Below are 16,735 nucleotides of genomic sequence, written 5' to 3'. Positions count from 1 at the left end.
TGCCCCTGCCACTCGCTTGTTTCGGGTGTTGGGAAAAAAACGTGGAAAACTATGAAAAATGAGGAGTAATTTAAAAAAATAGTTTTGCGAAAATGTATCAACTTATAATCAGTTGAGTGTTCAAAATGCGAGATTGCCATGGTTACTCGTCCATTGCAATGGATTGCATTGCCTAAATAAGAGCCAAAAGCCTGGTTACCAGTGGTCCCAAAATGTCAAAAAAATCTGTATTTCAGTGTAGGTATGCCTAAATAAATAAAATGGGAGAATCTAAAAAAAGTGTTTTTATCGATGAAAAATTCGTTTTTTCGGAATTCTGAGTACGCCATCAAATCGGGCTTCTAGTTTTACATAAAAGTCCCTTTGACAGCAAATTTCTATCTCATCACCGTTTCAGGCTGCAAATTATTGAAAAACACCTCTTTTTTCGCATGTTCAAAAATGAAAGGGGTCGTACGGCCCCTCCATCACGAGATATCAAAAAACGGACCTCGGATTCGTGATCAGGGACAAAAGTTACCCCTTAGGACAAAGTTTCGCGCAAATCGAAGAGGGCTCGGGGCAACTGCTGTGTGAGTTGGCGGAGAATTACCCTGATACAAAACTGGCACTAGGGTAATGAATATTAGATAGTTTTTTGGAAAGTTTTAACCTTACGCTTATACAAAATGGTGAAACACATTTTTATATGAACAATAAAATTAGCAATTGAATGTCACTGTATTTTTTTGTTGATAATGTGTACCGTTTTTAAGGTCATGAATTTTAAGATTAAAAAAAATCGTTATGTTTGATATTTGGTATCATGAAAGGCTCTTTCCCGACATTTTTCGAGGTGGATCATAATATTTCGTCGGGGATTCTAAAGCAACTTATTCAACAAATTTTACAAAGAAAAAAATCGGTCGGTTAGGTTCTTGCAGCTTTGATTTTGGGGTAATTTCAAAGAAAGCTATACTGCCCATATTTGAAAATTCGGCTATTATGCCAAATCAAGTATTCCGAGAAAAACGCGTTTTAGTGTTTGTCACAAAATCTCCGTCAAGGCAATTTCCCATAAGAGTGGCATATTAGCCGTTTGGTTTGTCACAGCCAAGTCTAAACACTATTTCAGTGAAATTCAAGTTCCAAAAGATGCGTTGGAACATCCTCTACCACCTGGTGCTAATATCTCGTTTTTGCCAAAAGTGGATACTGCTTGTGTAGTGCAGTAGTGCGCGCTTGTTGTGCCTCGATACGGCTCCGCGAAAGTATCCTCAAAACCACGTTTACTCGGTTTTATCGCGACCCAAAGTGATACTAATCAACGCGGGAAGGTGCCGGGAATCAGTGCAGTGAATTATATTTCCCCTGCGACCGGTGGCGGAGCAGAAAAAGTGAAGATTATTCTGCTGCACAGCGGCGGCATCGTGGGAAGAAACAAAGGAAGCAAAACAAGTGATCGGTCGTGGCCTGGGCTAGTGTTTCGCTACGGGTGACGACACGCACACCATTAAAGGTCGATCGCGGTGTGTCGAGAGTGCAATTTTTTTTTTGAGAAAAAAAAGTGGTAAAAGTTTTTGAAATTGTTGAAAATTTAGAAAGTGATTTCGGTAGTGCAAAAGCACACAAGCACAAAGCAGTGTATTTATGATTTGCTGCTACGTTCTCTTCCGGATATGAAGACCGTTAGGCTTCGAGCGAGGGGGTGGTGTCAGAGTAAAGGGATACTCTACTCGTCCATCACCATAATCTTGCATTAGTATTAGTGAGTAGCCCCTGTCTGAAAACTAGCCCATGCATAAGTGTTTGTGAGTAGCCCCTATCTGAAATCGGCTGCTGATGTAGTGGTAGATGGCGGTCTACTGTTTACATTTAGAAACGTCAAAGCGATCGAACCATTTTTTTTTTTTTTTGTTGAGAAAAATGTTAAATTGTTTGAGGCAGCGCGGCTTAAAAAATATATATGGTAAGATTTTTAGCGCCGACCATGCCCAGCTGGTGGAGCTGCTTGTTTCCAAGGACAAAGAGATGAAATCGACGCTGCAGTTGGCGGCAGACCAGGCCGGAATCGAGCGGAAGTTGGACGGCCTGCGGGACCAAGTTCGGGATCAGGATGAGGAAATTAAGCAACTGAAGGAAGCCGAATACATTCTGGCAACGTCCATCTTCCAGGCGAGGCAAAAGCTTCCCAGCTTCGCGAAGGCCACCAAGCGGCCGGTTTCGTCGGACGAGCTGATTAAGTTTGCGCACCGGAAAAACGCCTCGAACGCGATCTGCGCCCCACTCACGTGGCAACAGGGAGACCAGCGCCGGCCATACCCGACGGACAGAGATGCGGCTGGGCTTCCTCTGCAATTCCGACCTGACCTTCAACGGGACCAGAATCCGGCCACCCAAAACAGTCTCGGCGAAATTAATCGAACGGGGGCGGCTGTCGGTTCGGTGATAACTCCGGGGGGGGGGGGGGGGGGGGTTTTCGGTGGCATCTTTCGGTTGAGCTGCACATGACTATGGGTGGTGGGTCATCGATTCCGCTAGACACCCGCGTTGGTGGCCTGTATGACGTGGAGGTCATGTCCACGGACAGTTCCAGCTCCAGCTCGAGCGACTCACAGTGATCTTCTATTTATGTTAAATCGAATAAATAATTCTTATTGTGTTGTTTGTTGTTTGCGTAATCAGAGAGCAAATGTTATAGAATGATGTGTCGCGGCTAACACCGAATGTCCGTCGTGGTATAGATCACGAGCCGGAAAATAGCGGTGAATCTGTTCAAAAAGTAGAACACCGCAATTCTTTTGAAGCCATAACTTTAAACTTCAACCTGCTCGATCTGGACCTGCTTGAACCGGAAAGGCCGTGTTTGAGATAGTCAACGTTGCAGTCAGTGGAGTGCAGAAAGTTTGCCGGGACGAATTCCTTGGGGAGGTGTTGATAATCAGATTTTTTTTGCGGCGGTCCAGATTCGATGACGGATGATTGGCTCCGAGGAGACCCAGGGATCGACATTCTCCTCCAATTTAGCCAAAATTCTTGTTATGTTGAATTTTTCCCGAGTAGATCAATACACGCTGTTCGGTTTGTTGATACAATTTGACAGAAGTGTTTTTGTTGTTGTCTTCTTTTTCTTCCCGTATGCGTCAAAAGCTTTGGTTACAAAAAGATGGCCGCCATTGCAGGGACCTGGCTTCGAGACAAAAGCCCCCGTTACGGTATCGAGAGAAAACCGGAGCTAAGTCTCGGTAGCTCGTAGGCGACCTCGTCGCCCCGAGGCTAGGTAGCGCGGCCCTGATAAGGCTGCCTACCGAAAAAGAGGATCGCGAATGGCAAGAAGATTGGAAATCCGGAGCAAACGGCAGAAGCCCATTAAAAAGCAGATCACCGATTGGCGACTCGGTTCTTGGAACTGCAGATCCCTGAACTTTTTGGGTTTCCAGTTCGCATTGGCGAATGAGTTGCAACCTCGCCACTTCGATGTTGTGGCACTGCAGGAGGTGTGTTTGGAGGAGGAGCAGGTGCTCGACTGGCCAGGTCGGCAGACCGATTCCCGTTTTTTTATGAGCGGCGGCAAGGACAAGAAGCTGGGTACCGGCTTTATTGTGCGGGGCAAGATGCAGGATCGCGTGTTCGGCTTCACGGCGATCAGCGAGCGGATGTGCAAGTTGAGGATAAGAGGCCGTTTCTTTAACTACAGCATAATCAACGTGCACTGCCCCCACGAGGAAAAGTCCGATGATGAAAAGGAAGCATTCTACGCGACGCTGGAGGAGGTGTATGACGGCTGTCCGCGGCAGGATGTGAAAGTCATCATTGGGGATATGAACGCTCGGTTTGGGAGGGAGGAAATGTATCGGCCGACAATAGGCCCAGAAAGCCTGCACTCGGTCACGAACGACAACGGCCAACGCTGCATTGACTTTGCAGCCTCCCGAGGAATGGTGGTCAGGAGCACCTACTTCCCTCGCAAGGACATCCACAAAGCCACCTGGACATCACCTGACCAACGGACGAAAACGCAAATCGACCACGTCCTGATCGACGGTCGATTCTTTTCGGACGTAACGCACGTGCGCACCTTTCGCGGTGCGAATATCGACTCGGACCACTACCTAGTTGGAGTTGACATGCGCTCAAAGCTGTCGACGGTGTTCAACCAACGCCGAAGCCGGCGGGCCCCTCCGTTCAACACCGCATGTCTGCAGAACGGGGAAGTGGCCCACAGTTACGCGCAGCAGCTGGAAGCGAATCTGCCAGGTGAGGAGGAACTTGGCGCAGCCTCGCTCGAAGATGGTTGGAGCCGTATCCGCTCAGCCATCGGCAGTGCAGCGGAAGCCACACTGGGTAGTGCGATCCGAGTCAGCCGAAACGATTGGTACGACGACGAGTGCCAACGGATTACCGCCGAGAAGAAGGCAGCTTACGACAGGAAGCTGCACAAGGCGACGAGAGGGAACGTGGAACGATACAGGCAGGCTCGGAATCGGCAGGTCGCGGTCTTCAAGCTCAAGAAGCGCCAGCAGAAAGACCGGGATTGCGCAGAAATGGAGCAGCTATTCCGAGCTAACGAGTCGCGAAAGTTTTACGAGAAGGTGAACCGGTCCCGCAAAGGCTTCGTGCCGCGAGCCGATGTGTGCAGGGACAACGAGGGAAACCTGATCGTGAACAAAAGCGAGGTGTTGGACAGGTGGAAGCAGTACTTCAACGAGCACCTCAACGGCGATGATGCGGACGGAGACGGCGTTGGAGTCAACCTTGGAGCGCCCGCAGCTGATGAACAGTTCCCGGCGCCTGATCTAGAAACGGTGAATAGGGAGATCAGGAAACTGAAGAACAACAGAGCTGCCGGCAAGGATCGGTTACCCGGTGAGCTCTTCAAATATGGAGGAGAGAAACTGGCGAGGGCGCTTCACTGTGTAATCTCCAAGATCTGGGAGGAGGAGAAGCTACCGGAGGAGTGGATGGATGGTGTCGTGTGCCCCATCTACAAAAAGGGCGATAAGCTGGACTGCGGCAACTACCGCGGCATTACGCTTATCAACGCGGCCTACAAAATCCTCTCCCAGATCCTCTGCCGCCAGCTGTCACCCCATGCAAGGAGGTTCGTGGGGCCCTACCAAGCGGGCTTCACTGGCGCGCGCGCCACCACGGACCAAATATTTTGTCTCCGACAGATCCTCGAGAAATGTCGTGAGTACAACGTGCCCACACATCACATCTTCATCGACTTCAAGGCAGATACAGTCGACCGCGAGCAGCTATGGCAGATCATGCACGAGAACGGATTTCCGGATAAACTGACTCGGCTGATCAAGGCTACCTTGGATGGTGTGATGTGTCACGTGCGTGTTTCGGGGGATTTAGCGGAACCCTTCGGATCACGCCGAGGGCTGCGGCAAGGTGATGGCTTATCCTGTGCGCTGTTCAACATCGTCCTTGAGGGCATCATTCGAAGAGCGGGCATCGACACGAGTGGCACGATCATGAACAAGTCCTACCAGTTCCTTGCTTTTGCCGATGACATCGACATTGTGGCAAGAAACCTGGAGACGGTGAAGGACGTCTACACCCGACTGAAGGTACAAGCAAGGCGTGTAGGACTTGGCATGAATACGACGAAGACGAAGTACATGAGAGGAAGGGGTTCGAAGGACGTAGGCCCCCCGTGTCTCACCCCTCTAGCTGTGGATGATGATGAGTTGGAGGAGGTGAGCGAGTTCGTGTACTTGGGATCGCTGGTAACCGCCGACAACGACACCAAAGAGATCCGGACTCGTATTTTTGCCGGGAATCGTGCGTACTTCGGATTACGGAAGACTCTCACATCAGATCGAGTGCAACGCCGCACGAAGCTGACGATGTACAAAACACTGAAAAGACCGGTAGTCCTCTATGGCCACGAGACTTGGACGATGCGGCAGGAGGACGAACGTGCCCTTGGAGTTTTCGAACGGAAGGTGCTACGAACGATCTACGGTGGAGTGCAGGTGTCTGACGGAGTGTGGCGAAAACGCATGAACCACGAACTGCACGCGTTTCTTGAAGAACCGACCATCGCCACCCAGGCGAAGATCGGGAGGCTCAGGTGGGCCGGCCATGTCGCCCGAATGGACGAGAGCCAGCCTGTCAGACTGCTTTTTGACCGCGCTGAACCAGCTGGCGGATCAGGCAGAAGAGCAGGGAAACCGCGCGCACGGTGGGGAGATCAAGTGAATGGTGATATCCGGAAGATCTGTAACCTGGGAAATTGGAGAGTAGCAGCTCAAGATCGAGAAAGATGGAAGCGTCTTCTTGCTACAGCACGCGTACCTGGTGCGCTATGCTGATTGGTATGGTACGTATGGATACTAGCCGTTTTTTCAATGGTGGGCAGTATAATTCTGGTTAATTTGATTCAGAAATTTTATAAGAAATTGGATACCCAGATATTAGGGTGCCCCGAAAAAATGACCCTCAAGCTCCACAGCGGAAAACAAAAATTATTTTAAGCATCTGTGAAAATTTTGAGCGAAATTGGCTAAGATTAACCCATTGATTCTCGAGCCTGAAGATGGTGAAACTCGAAAAATGAACTTCTTAAATACACCTCCTAGATATACCTATCGACTCAGAATTAAATTCTGAACAAATGTCTGTGGGAATGTGTGTAGACGCGATTTTTTTTCCACACGATTATCTCAGAACTGATTGAACCGATTTTGGCCGGATCCGCCTTATTCTGTTCGTTTTGGGGTCTCATAAGACCCTATTAAATTTTATTTTGTTTAGTAAAGTATTTAAAAAGTTATGTCAAGAAAAAGATTTTTGTAGATTCAAAAAGGGTGATTTTTTGCATAACCTCAAAAGCAGAGTTCGGAAAACCACTCATACTCACAAATCGAGTAGGCTTCCTCACAGCAAACACTCTCGATACTCGCCGTGAGTGTGAGGGCTGAGTAAATTTACTCATATTTGAGTAAAATGAGGGTGTGAGTAGGCCGTTTCCAACAATTTGTTATTTACAAAATCAATAACCACATCAATCCAAAATCAAGCGTCTTTATCAATCGGTTGTACATTCGAGATAGCGTCAATGTCTATAAATCCGAGGGTTAAGTGTTGGTATTAATGTAGTGTCGATATTTTTTTTGTCTGTCTGGTATTTTTTTTCATTGCTTCAAAAGAAATCTTGGATTGTCTAAGTCCAGCGGATGGGCAATTATTTTCATTATTTTAAGATTGGTGACCGGTCGAATCCGTTGTGGATTGACCTACCGCAGGATAAATCGAAGGCCACAGACGAGGGCAACTTCTGCGGGTTGATATTGGCAGCCATACCAAAAGAAGATGGCCGTGTTGCTGTGGGTAATGGTCACTCTCGTCGACAGCTGGGCAACTGTGGCCACTCTCGGTCGCTGACAGTTCTACCAATATGTCTTGCCTAAGAACCAAGAGTGGAGCCTCAGCAGCCGCCGGTGGCCCTAGCCTAAAGCTGTCCAAAGCACTGGATCGGTCTTTTTTAGTTTTCTGAACCTCCAAGCCAAAGTCACCGGCAGCTACTACAACTTCTTCGGCGTGTCCCGATTCTGAACCAAAACACATTTGTACAACTCTCGACGACCGGGAGTGGCCACTTACCTCAGCTACACGGCCTTCCACTGCTGGTAAAGCTGGTAAAATTCACCCGCAGAGGCATTCCCCGTCTAAACAACCTCCGACCTATCCGTCGGTAGGACTGCTGGAAGCTGACAACAACCTATGTGATTAAAAAAAATTAAGCTCGCAGTAAAAATCAGGATTTAAACCACTGTGTGAAAAAACAAACTTCTAATTGATAGCACTGCGCCTCTACCATCAGGACTACTTTTTCGCTGTTGAGTTAATAAGAAAATCACCGATGTAGAGTTTGACATCTCGAAATTTGTTTTCTAAAATAGCCCTCATGAGCGCTCAAAGCCCTCTTTGTGAGTAAATAGGGACGTGGCGTTACATCGTGCTGCCACCTGTTTTTTTAAGCGCAAGAGTGTAAAAGTGCTGAGTCATCGTCTAAAAATAGACGGCATCCTATCTCGCCCAGCAAAATGAAGTCGATAAAGTAGTCGGTTTCAATGAGAAAAAGTGGAACACGTGGTCTAAAAATAGCGACGCCATCCCCCTATGAGGAAGGCCCTCACACTCACCGAGAGTGATGAGTAATTTACTCGCAGGTATCTTAGTTTTTCCTCATGGTTGAGGAACTCGTGAGTGAGTTTCCGAACTCTGCAAAAGGCCGGGTCTTTTGTTTACGTGCGAGAGTCGCGCCAGATGCGAAACGCCCGGTTGCCACATTGCTTCAAATGAGATTCTGTATGTTTTCTGGAAAAGTCTGTATCAGGTATATTTTTTTTCATAAACTTATTTTCATTATTACTTTGTATATGTGAGGAAGGCACCACCCACCTAATGGTGGATTAAGAAACGTTTTTCATACAAAACAACTTGAGTAAACAAGGTGGGCTTTTACCTTTTTTAGGGATTTTTTTTTCTTATGGTAGGTTAATAAAACGGCTCTGTTTCCAGAACAAAATTATGAATCTCGATGAAAATTTGGGTGGTTGTAGAGCTCGAAAATTGCATGAGATAAATAAAAGATATGAAAATGAAAAAAAAAATCCATGTTTTCATTTGAAAACTGTGTAATTCGTTGGAAAGTCTTATCACATCCGAAAACAGATTGATATTTCGAAATTTGAGCGGCAACTCGCCCAGGTTCAGCACACCAGAATTCATCTCCATTCTGAAGAATCAAAATCGATTTTAGGGGAGCTGAGAACGACGCGACACAAAATTTGGCAAAATTTTACCACACACAAACATCACTCGATCTCCACGGAATTTATTTTCTCAAAATTCGAGGATTGGGGATAGACGAGTTTTGTCAAGATGAATCGATAGAGCGTCGAAAATCGATGCAGTGTGATTTTTTTTGCGATTTTTCCGATTAATTCATGCTGAATTGGAATATTTACGAAGATGAGCCGAGCTTCCATGGCCGTGAGGTTACAGGTTTCGCCTTGTAAGCGGAAGGTGATGGGTTCGATTCCTGTCTGGCTCGGAAAAGTCAGATCCCTTCAAAGAATAAATCTGCTCACTGGGAATACTGACCGGTAGGGGATGGGTTTCGACTAACGGCGTGCTGGATTTCCAATCCAGAGGTCGTGAGTTCGATTCTCGTACCGGGATGATGAAGTTAAAAAATAAATAAAATGTAGTCCAGGCATAAAGAAAAACCTATACCTATCTTTAGTAAGAAAGACAAAATAACATTTCTAAAATTAGTTATACTGGTTTCAACTCGTGAACAAAATGGCAAAACTTTTTAGTTTTTCCTTACAAATATTACTTCCTGCGTTTGTTTTACTTCGAACAAATTAATATTTCCAAATATTTGGAGCAAGTTTTAAATCTAGAGTTTTTTTATTAGGTCCTGTAAACATATAGCTTATAGGACCATTTAAGAAAAACACACAAGAAATATACGTTTGCATTTTTTGAGCACCTCTCAACAATATTTTTAATCGGTGCATGTTAAAAATTGATCATAATAGTGTCTATAAAAGCAATCATTGCTTAAAAGATCCATACGCAAACTGTTTTTAAGCTAAAACATTTGTCCTTAATTTTCATCCCACTCAAATCGCCACGTCAAAAGGTTTACGATCCCGAAATAAAATGTTTTAATCTGACCATGTTGTTGGTGCCCGCCCAAAGTATTTCATAGCTTTCCCTACTCCCGCAATCACCATCCGCACAATTTCCACACTCAAAAGAACAGTAAAATTTGCTCGTGTTTCGGGATTTCATTTTGAATGATTCAGGTGTTTTGGGGATGCTCGGTTTTCGCGTCTGGGGTCGTCATTCCGCAAATCCCTTTGCTGTCCCACCCGACCACCCACACATGTTTGCTGTGCAGTTCTGTGTGACTGAGTTAGATAATGAATTTTGATTCATGAAAGAGTTGAAGGTGGCGGTACGGGCTTAAATTTGAAGTGGCTTCGAGTGTTTTGGTTGTTGTTAGAGGGGCAGGAAAATGAAAATCCGTTTTTTTTGTGGTGGAAATATTGTTGCGAAACAGCTTGACTAAAATGACACCGCACTCCAAATGTTGCTGTAAAAGGAGATGAAGTGGTAAATCGAGAGTCGGGAATGTGACGTGGAGTGTAATTGGAGAGGTAACTTAAAGATAGACGAAGCAACTCGCTAAGTCTGCACTTAGGTGTACTTAATTTGAAATTTTCATTATTTTCATTAGAAGACGGTAAAATCCACGTTGCTCTGAGTGTATACCGGGAATTTCGCATAATTAAGCTTTGAGCTGTTTGTTTGCAGAACTTAATTATAAATTTAATGGCAGTTGAGTGCCAGCACCCAACACTCTACAGAATACCTTTCAATCTGAAATTTAACTGGCGCTGCCTCGCGGAACAATTCAAACAAACAAAATTTGAAACCTCATGATTGTCGATCGCTCAACCCCCCGGAAGTGATTCTCGGCAAACAGAATCCTCCTCCACGCTGCTAGTAGCAGACGTAAATAATGAACTTTTCACCTGCCGGTGGTGAGCCTGCCAGGAAGTCCACAGCAGTACATAAAGGTGAGAAATTGCCCGGAAAGTGAACCTCATCAATTTGGGGCCGTCCTGCTTGGCGCTTCCGTTGCTCTTTAGCGCGGGACCTCCAGGAAAGGCCTGGGAAAGAGCAAACCGTGTAATAAATAGCTTCATCAAGTCTATTGGATGCACCACAATGACCCTGCGAGCTGGACTAAAGAAGGTCAGTTTAGTTTGTTTGCACTTATCTTTCTTTTCAAAGGTTTCACAGTGCATCAACGTGCACGTGATGGAATTTCAATTAAATTGTAGCTGAAAAATGAGTTAAGGGAAGACCTAGATGATTGAGATTTCAATAAAGAAGTAGGAGAGAGTTTAAAATTTATTCTTTTAGGATTGGACTATATTTGACTTTGGTGGAAATTCGTCAATGAAAATACAAAAAAAAACAGACGATGTGTGACTTTTGCATCAACTTCAAACATTGAAAACAAGATTGTTGTCCAAAAGTTTATCGCAAGGATCTGCAAAACAGAGTTTATCGCACACATTATTTCTCAGCACAGCACACCTGGTATCGTCTTCACCATGTACAGAGGTTGGCGTTGCACTCAGCTGCTTACGATGCTTATCCAACCTGAAGTCTGATGGCGATTTATGTTCCACGAGATTGCTCGGTACAGCACCCTCCGGGAAGAGGCGGCCAGCCATAAATTTTACTATTATGCTTGCCGGTCCTGCAACAGTTGCAACCAATCAGCACCAGGTCCATCGGGATATTCAGGATGGTCAACAGTAAAAAAACGCCAATAAACGAGTAAAGTACCATGAGTCTCCATCTTTTTTTGGATTTCAATTGCCAACATAACCTCAACTGTTCACCGGAATTTCACGCAACCCTCCTCGGAACCATTCACACCTAATCTAGATTCGAAAGCAAAACTCGCCCAGCTGAACCAGCGGGGATTTGCTCGTGCGGAATCGACATCGTCGAAATGGCTTTTGTACAACCTAATCAGTGCTAAGTAACTGCTTGGCCAAGCAAACAACTGTTGCTCCCCCTACGGGGTACGACAGGGCAGCAGCTGATGCACGTGCAGCTGTACCGAATGGTCTAATAGAGCTAAATGGCACTATCGTCGTTCCCCGTGGAGAAAGAGTTTTGGGATGTCCGGAATCGTGCGAAAATGCAACGATTGCATCTTTGCTGGAAACTTGCTGATTTTTCTCCCTTTCAATATCATGTACTAAAATCAAACTAAAATTTTAACTTAGCTTGAATATTTTCTAAATTTCCTGCTGTGAAATTTTTAGAATTCTTCAACCTTAACCCATACCAAAACATAAAAACCACATAACCTCAACTCTACCATCGTGTACTATGAAGGGTAAGCTAAATTTCAATTTGCATCACATTTCGAAGATTAGGTTATATTAGAGGTTTGGCGCAACCACCGCCGACGACCACTTCCAGTCAAATGGAAACGGGCATCTTGGTGAAGCGCAGCAGCACCGTTATTTGCGAATCTGCTGGTCTTCTGTGAAGCCACGTGGGAAACCACGCACACAGCCATTCCGGAATCGGCAAGACAGGTGCGAAAGTGCACCACAGTGTTGTGTTGGCTCATGAATTTAAATTAGCGGGCGATGATTCGGCCAAGGAACGGGGAGGGGCTGGGATCTGGGTGCTCTATCCACCCAGGTATTTGTTTAAAGTTCACGGGAAGCATTGTACAAATTTGAAAAGACAATTTAATGTATTGTGGACTGAAAACCACAAAAAACTTTTACTGATTTCAATTAAAAACTTGAATCTGATTTAAAAGCAAGTCGCCCTTGCCAATCACCAAAGAAGTAATTTTTCATCATTTGTTTGTTTATACAAGTATCTATATAATTTAGGCAATTATCTTGAATTCTGTAAGAAACCGGCCGATTTTGTGCTTTTTGTGTTTTTATTTGGCTCAAACCAAGCCATTTGGTCATTTTATTTTCAAGCCATTTTGTGTAATTGGTTCACCCATACAAAAGTCTTCATACAGTTTTTGAATTTCTTCATAAAAAAAAATCAAATCAAAATCAAATTATTCGCTCTATACCATTGCCTTGGCGTTCTCGATTGCGAGATTCCTACTCGAAACTAGATCTCCGGAACGGCCTTACCAATTTTAAGGTGCCACGTTTCAAAAGAAATGTTATTAGTTGGACTTTTAAGGAAAAATATGTGGTGGTTCGAAAAAGCTAACTGAATATTTGAAAAGGTCCTATGAAAACTTAATTTGCTAATTTTCGTAATTGAAAGAAGCAAATTTTGGTACCCAACATGTATAGGTCTGTCGCAGATAGGGCGGGCAATGATGGTAGAATTCAAAGAATATGGGTCATTCCACCTGAAGCGGAACACCATTTGAAAATTACCATCTCCGATTCTGCTCAAATTTGGCAGAGCTGTTGAGACTATCAAAACATGCAAAAATCCCGAATTTCATCCAAATCGGACCACCCCCTCCATTTTTGTACCCTCCCAAAAAATCGACTTTTTGGCGATTTTTGAGCGAAACCCCTATCTTCAAAAGACGATAACTCAAGAAACACAAATCTTAGAGGGTCGGTCTTAGACTCAATTTTGAAGGAAATTGGACGTAGAATCCATTTCCGTGATCAAAATTTAGATTAAAATATGTTTTCTACCTGTATTGCGCAATTGAAAATTTTAAATGGCCGTATCTCAAAACAGCCCTATTTATTTTGCCTTCCTCACTGAGGTAAGGCTATAATCCTGCTCTAAAATTGAACTTTTTATTAAAAGCTGGAAAACCCACCTTGATGTATACATATCGACTCAGAATCGAAAACTGAACAAATGTCTGTGTGTATGTGTGTGTGTATGTGTGTGTGTATGTGTGTGGGTATGTGTGTGTGTATGTGTGTGTGTATGTGACCAATAATGTCACGCAGTTTTCTCAGCACTGGCTGAACCGATTTTGACCAAACCAGCCGCATTCGACTTGGTTTAGGGTCCCATACGGTGCTATTGAATTGTTTGAAGTTTCGATAAGTAGTTCAAAAGTTATGTATAAAAATGTGTTTTCGCATATTTTCGGAAGATGAATAAATGGCAGTAAACTGAACCAAACATCATCATGTTATACATCGTTATTTAGGTAATTGAAAGACCTTTCCAACGAATTTACAACATTGAAGATCTGGCAACCCTGTCTCGAGATATAACCACTTAAGTGATATTTATGTACTTTTTTGAAGCCGGATCTCACTTAAATATATGTAAACAATGTCCGGATCCATCATCCGATCCATCGTTGGTTAGGTAATCGAAAGACCTTTCCAACGAGTCCAAAACATTAAAGATCTGGTAACCCTGTCTCGAGTTCTGACCACTTAAGTGATATTTATGTACTTTTTTGTAGCCGGATCTCACTTAATTGTATGTAAACAATGTCCGGATCCATCATCCAACCCATCGTTGGTTAGGTAATCGAAAGACCTTTCCAACGAGTCCAAAACATTGAAGATCTCGCAACCCTGTCTCGAGATATCCCGACTTAAATGATATTTATGTACTTTTTTGTAGCCGGATCTCATTTAAATATATGTAAACAATGTCCGGATCCATCATCCGACCCATCGTTGGTTAGGTAATTGAAAGACCTTTCCAACGAGTCCAAAACATTAAAGATCTGGCAACCCTGTCTCGAGTTCTGACCACTTATAATGCCACTTATGAGCCCTTGCGTGATATGTGTGTTTTTTTGGATCAAATTTGTGTCCAAACCCATCATATTACATATTACCCATTGTTGGAAAAGAGTGAGGAAGGCACCAACCACATAGGTGGATTAAGTTAGTTTTTTAAATTTGACCTCACCATCGTATTCCCCGTCCGATTTTACATAAGAATCACTTATCGGCAGAAAGGAATATGTTTCGTTCCAGAGATATCGAATTTTAAAGTTTTAAGTATTTGAAATTACCTATAATTATAATATCTACACTCGCCGCATCTGCTAGAAGCACTCAGTCGTGCTGATCAATAATAACTACCTGGTGTTCTGTAAGATGAATTATTTTTTCAATTTTATACGATTTTTAGATAATCAATACCTTGAACAATCTATTTTTTGTTTAAGGAATATTTATTGGGTAATTTTTAATGCACTATTTTTCCTGATCTCAGTGTCATTGAACCATATTAAGTAAAATTTGAACTTTTAATATTTATTTGCAAATGCTACAGAGTTTTTACAATACAATTTTCGAAAATTTATCATTATTCTATTATTTTCATATTTTTTCTAATTCCTCATTTCTTCCCACTTTCTCAAATTATTTCTTTTATTTCTTCTTTTATTTGAAACGAGAACAAATGTAGAGCTGGCTGTAGTAGATGAAATAATTCTCATGGGTTCTAGAGCTTTTGCCATGTGCGGTAGCGAAATAGTGCCAATCAGCAAAAACCCCAAATTCTGCCTTAGGGTTTGAAAGATTGATCATATTAAACCGATTTTTATAATGTGTTTCATCAGAATAATTGATTATTTTTTTCAATTCTGGTACATTTAATTTCAAAAGCAATACCATATACTTCTGATACATGTGGATAGCAGCTGTATCGTCTTCCAAGATTTCGAAATGATTGGCAAACAAAAAAAAGATTATTGTTCGGACGGTGTCAAAATGAACACAACTGAATAATAACACAACTAGATAATAAATCAGATTAATCGTTGTGATTTTCTTACCTTTTTCCAGTTTTATACTTTCCAGAAATCCTCCTCCTTAATCATGCTTCACGAGAGTTTTGTTCATATTAATTCATAATTTTTAACACGATAATGTATCGTACACTTTTTCTTAAGTTACAAGATCAATTACAATTTCCTGCTAGCTCTGCGGGAATTCCATTCTGCCCTGTATTGCGTGTCGTTCTTGCTTTGTACTGTGGGCTAGCACACAAATTCACCGTATACAGCAGTTTCCTACAGTGGTGTACATTACATTTTTGCCTTATTTGCTAATGATTATTTGGGATGAAATCTTAATTCAATAAATAACCAGGTAGCAGTTATTGAACAGCGCTTCTGAGTGCTTCTAGCATATGTGGCGAATAAAGCTAATTTAGGTAATCTCAAAAACTAAAAACTTTAAAATTCGATATCTCCGGAACGAAACATATTCCTTTCTGTCGATAAGTGATTCTTATGTAAAATCGGACGGGGAATACAAATTCAAAAAATAAATAGGGCTGTTTTGAGATACGGCCATTTAAAGTTTTCAATTGCGCAATACAGGTAGAAAACATATTTTAATCTAAATTTTGATCACGGAAATGGATTCTACGTCCAATTTCCTTCAAAATTGAGTCTAAGACCGACCCCCTAAGATTTGTGGTTCCTGAGTTATCGTCGTTTGAAGATAGGGGTTTCGCTCAAAAATCGCCAAAAAGTCGATTTTTTGGGAGGGTACAAAAATGGAGGGGGTGGTCCGATTTGGATGAAATTCGGGATTTTTGCATGTTTTGATAATCTCAACAGCTCTGCCAAATTTGAGCAGAATCGGAGATGGTAATTTTCAAATTTGCATTTTTTCTTGCACACTTCAGGTGGAATGACCCATATGTAAATGAACGCAAAATGTTTAAGAAATTGCCTGTGGCCTTTCGAAATATTGTTGCCGAAATCCGAATGTTGCGAGATTCTCTGAAAGACAACGAAGATGCACACAAAGCAAGAGCAATGAAAAAACGTTACCTAATCCACCAGAAGGTGGATGCTGCCTTCTTCCTAAAAACCTTGCAACCACACACTACGAAAGCTTAGGCTAACGCTTACATAGTAAAGACACTATACATCTGAGAGCTGCCATCTATGATAAATTTAATGAACCATTTGAAAGCACTGCAGTGTTAATGTGCGTGCACTGAGCGGAAAGTTCCGACAGCTATCCGCCGGAGCTTTCAAATTATGTAAATAATGACCCTTTTTTGTATCAACCAAAACAGTTTTTCTATCATAACTTCTAAAGTGCTGCACCAAACCGGATGAAATTCAAAAAAGACTTAATGAACCTGAAGACGAATCCAAAGACAAAATCGGTCGAGCCAGTTCCGAGAAAAGTTAGTGAGAAAAAAAATTCTACGTCCATCCACACGCACAGACATTTGCTCAGAT

The 16,735-nt window shown here is 43.1% G+C and overlaps 1 protein-coding gene and 1 pseudogene across 10 annotated transcripts in view; one reads left to right on the top strand and one right to left on the bottom strand.

Moving 5' to 3' along the window:
• The window catches only part of LOC120417112 (uncharacterized), a 162,698-nt gene that overhangs the window by 86,829 nt on the left and 59,134 nt on the right, over positions 1 to 16,735 (bottom strand). The gene's annotated exons all lie outside the window — the stretch shown is intronic.
• Positions 1,687 to 3,163, top strand: LOC120417117 (mediator of RNA polymerase II transcription subunit 4-like; annotated as a pseudogene).

Source organism: Culex pipiens, chromosome 3 (genome assembly GCF_016801865.2).
Source record: "Culex pipiens pallens isolate TS chromosome 3, TS_CPP_V2, whole genome shotgun sequence".
Taxonomy (NCBI): domain Eukaryota; kingdom Metazoa; phylum Arthropoda; class Insecta; order Diptera; family Culicidae; genus Culex; species Culex pipiens.
Note: the sequence above shows the minus strand (reverse complement) of the source record. Positions and strands in the feature narration are given on the sequence as shown.